The sequence below is a fragment of the Montipora foliosa genome, chromosome 13 (genome assembly GCF_036669935.1).
Source record: "Montipora foliosa isolate CH-2021 chromosome 13, ASM3666993v2, whole genome shotgun sequence".
Classification (NCBI taxonomy): Eukaryota; Metazoa; Cnidaria; class Anthozoa; order Scleractinia; family Acroporidae; genus Montipora; species Montipora foliosa.
Genome location: NC_090881.1, coordinates 3430111 through 3434417, shown reverse-complemented (window position 1 = coordinate 3434417; position 4307 = coordinate 3430111). Strand labels below are relative to the sequence as shown.

At 37.8% G+C, this 4307-nt stretch overlaps 1 pseudogene; it reads right to left on the bottom strand.

The window, feature by feature from the left end:
- Nucleotides 1-2548, bottom strand: part of LOC137981542 (uncharacterized) — a 3061-nt pseudogene extending 513 nt beyond the window's left edge.
- Between the last annotated feature and the right edge of the window lie 1759 nt (nt 2549-4307).

Here is a 4307-nt window from a genome sequence, read left to right as displayed (position 1 = left end):
AGGGCACCCTGCCACGATATGATCAATGGTTTCCTGGAAATGACCTCATATCCTGCACATTGGGTCTGTACCATCGTTTAGGATGTTGCAGCGATAATTATTATTGCCAACGAGGTGGCCGACCCCAGAGGGTCGGCCGTCGAGTTGGCAAATCATAGAGCCGTACGTGAGTACAAAAGAAAAATCTCATCTCAGCGTAAGGGACCCTTTTTTGACCATATTTGGGTAGTGACGTCACGTTTTTGCATGTGTCGCTTCCACCGTGTGGTGTGTGTTGTTTCAGCGGACGATTCAGCTAGTGAGATTGGAGGCGCTTGTAGTTGCCTTACGTGTTTGTAAATTGAATTGTAAGCAGCGGCTGATCAAGGAATAGGGTTATACCTACAAATTTCGGACAGAACGAGCGTTTTCGCTTGTCGATTTCGAACCAGCGTGTTCGCTTGCGAACCAGCGTGTTCAATTGTCAATTTCGAACCAGCGTGTTCGCTTGTCAATTTTAAACCAGTGCTTTCTTTCGTCGATTGCCACGTTTTTAAAGACTTCAGATCAAAGAATTGAACAAATTACTATAACACATCTTCTTATAGCACAAAGAATTGTCCTTGAACTCCAGCGTTGCGTAATTAAAATCACTCACAACTTGGACAAAGCGGGAGTAGACAATATTGCTTGATTATTGCGTTCAATACATTTATCATCTGGTTAATCGCCGTTACAAGCCGACAACTAAATGTTGGGTTCTTTAGCTTAGCAGACATTGCTTTTCAGGGTTCATTCAATGTGAAATACAGTGCTGTTATTATTATTGTTTTTATAACCTTCATCACACGTGCGTGAAAGTTCGAGTTGCGCCGATGAAACACATTCCCTACACGGGGCTGCCGAAAGTTTTTACGCCATCAGTGTAATAGTTGAGCTTGTGTTTATACTGATAGTTAACTTTCAGCATACCATTTAAGTTGTCATGGTTTATGTTCACCGCAGAGTGCTTTTTCTGTCACTTATTCTTTATGGCAGCAGTTGCTCGATAATCAAACCTTCATTTTCTTGTTTTAGAGTAAATTCTCAACCAGAGACAGTGTATACCACTACAAAAGCAATCCACCTTTCTCTGGACAAAGAGTATAACGTTTTTACGTTAAAATTTGGACTCAGACAGAACACTCTCAAAGTGTGTAAATAAAGTGTAATCGATGTAATATCCAAGGGTTCAGTCAAAAACCTTCATACGTTTGTTGTATTTATCTTTTTTTGATTGAATCAAAAAATGAAACGAAAATTCATGTGCACATTTATTCAAACAATACTCAAACAACCAGTAAACCTAAGGTAACACTTCAAAATCACAAGATATTGCTTCGAACTTAAGTAATACTCCCTCAACATTTACACACTTTGAAATTATGGAATTCCTCAAATTATGCCTTCAAGACCAAGACTCTTATCAGAGTTACTTCACACTCTTCCTTTCCTACTTTCATTTATAGTAAAATAATTTTACCTCTGTGTCAAACTTTCACACATTCCAGAGACAAAACAATTTTGCCTCGTTGACACTTGCCGCAAGGCACAACTAGTCATTATTATTATTATTATTATTCAAATATGGGCAAAATTATATGGTTTTATTAAAATTACTGCCAAATTTGCCCTTTAATTTTGTGTTGTAAACGTCATCCGAAAAATTTACTGCCAACCGTCACATGACCTAAAATTTAACCGTGAACGAACAAAATGGCTGTTTTTTAACCATCAACTGTCACAGGGGACCCCCCCATTGAGACCCTCTTATAAGTTTTTGCGACAGACATGCCCTATTGAAGACCAAACGCAGACAGGCCGTAGAAAGGAGCGCTCCTTTCTACGGCCTGCCACGCAGGCTACATGGAACCAGTTTCGGAAAACAAAAAATCAAGTAAGTCGAGGAATCAAGTTTGCTAAAAAGGCCTACCATAAAATTTAATAGTTGTGCTAACGAGATTTTTAGATGCGTAATAAGCAAGTACATTATTATTACTAGTATTATTATTATTATTATTATTATTATTATTAGACAATGGTTAACATATATCAAATACAAGGTGTTATCTGGGGCTCGGATTTTTTCCGAGTTCCCAGTGGGTTCATTTGTAACACCTTGTATTTGATATTATTATTATTATTATTATTATTATTATTATTATTATTATTATAATTATTATTATAAAGATGAACGCAAAATTTGTAAAACAGTCAACAACCTGACCCCATTGTAGAAAAATTCTGGAAAACGGAATGATCCCACTAACTACCGACCAATATCAGTAATCCCAGTCATGGCTAAAATATTTGAACGGTTAGTTTATGACCAGTTATACCACTATCTTACTGAAAATTGTATTCTTTCAGAGCGAATCCTTCGCTCCTAGTCCTAGTCGCTTCATGCTACAGAAACCGGAGATAAGTTCCGGCGTGATGGACCTTCTTGGCTGGTAGTAGACTTACCTTTTCCTTTACTTCCCCACCGACGCAACACCACAGTTTCTTTAAAAACTACTCTTTTATTCATTGGTTACTGAGTTAGTCGAAGCTACCAAAAACCAAAATTTGACTTGATTTGTGTTAATTGTTGATTTCAATTTACAGTGTTCCCAATTAGTGCTTCCGCGCTAGAACGACTAGACACTTAAATAAAGTTCCTTTCCTTTCTTTTTCTTTATGGATAGTTGGGCCATGAATATTGATCGCGCTTTTGTCAATGCCGTTGTTTTTCTTGATTTAAAGTAGGCCTTCGAGACCGTCGATCACAATATTTTATTAGCAACGTTGCAATTCTATGGAATACGCGGTTGCTGTCACAAATGGTTAGCAAGATATTTCAGCAATCGCACTCAACTCCTCTCCTTTATGTCTATTCCAAAATAAGTTAAAAGTGGTGTCTCCACGGAACAATTCTAGGACCTTTACTTTTATATTAATGACCCTGCCAAATTGTCTGTATTTTCACAACCTAGAATGTATGCAGATGACACCAGCCTCGCCTTCAGTGGCGCAGACTTAAAACATATTGATGGAATGTATCCCTTTTATTTTGACTATAAATTTACTAATCGATTTTAAGGGTTTTTTTGTATTCTTAAGTCGCTTCTGGATCACCGCAGTGAGATAAAAATCGATCAAATTTTAAAAGAAAAATGAGCCACACTAAGTTATTAAGAAATTTATTTAAGATGCAAAGGGAGTACTTGAAAACGTCGGCCCGATGTTTTTAAATTGGCATTCTCTTTAATCTTCGTTACGGGTAACCACAAACACTTAAGAATGGTTTCTGTGAGCTAAAATAGCCGTTTTGAAGAAAATCTGGGCCTTAATTTTCGTTTGTCAGAGGTAAACAGATTTCCTTAGCTTTCCAGATTTTTACTACAATCCATGACACTGCCCCATTTTAACTTTGACTTAAACGGGGTGTACACATGGCTATCAGCCAATAAACTGACCTTGAATTTAACAAAAACTGAGATAATGTTAGTTCTGTTGAAACAGAAGTTATCAACATTTCCTGAAATTCCTTCTTTCAGTATAAATGAACATCGAGTGAAGCAGGTCATCTACGAAATCTCTTGATGTGCATATTGACTAGAACATGAATTGCGAATGTGATATACAGAATATTTGCAAAAAAAAAAAGAAGACTGTAATGGCAACTTTATTCATGTAATTCAATAAAAGGGAAGGACACCAGAGGTTATCCCTTTCGAGTATATCCGCCAGCAGCCGGATTTAAGTGACTGAGAGTCGATTTTGATGAGGGAAGAAAACCGGAGAACCCGGAGAAAAACCCTCTGAGTCCGATTGAGATCGACTGAATCTCAGCCCACATAGGACCCGAGACCATGATTGAACCCGGGACACAGAGGTGGGCGGCGTGGTTGATAGCCGCTAAACCACCGTTGACCATGCCAATGCTTCTGCATTGGGCGCAATTAAGCGAATACGACATCTTATACCCATTTAATAAATTAATTGATATATGTGACAGCCTAGTTCAATCATATTTTAATTCCTGTAGTACTGTATGGGGCAACTGTGGCAGCAGCCTCTAGAAAAGCTTCAGATGCTCCAAAATCGTGCGGCCCGTGTTTTTTTATATGTGCTAATTATGATTTTAATGTCGATGAATTGTTCAGAGCAATGGGTTGGGGTAAACTCAAATAACAAAGATTGAAATCAGCTGCTGTTATGATGTATAAATCTTTGCATGGGATGACACCTGAGTATCTGAGTTCGAGATTTGTGTTTCGAAACGACATAACATCATATCGATTTAG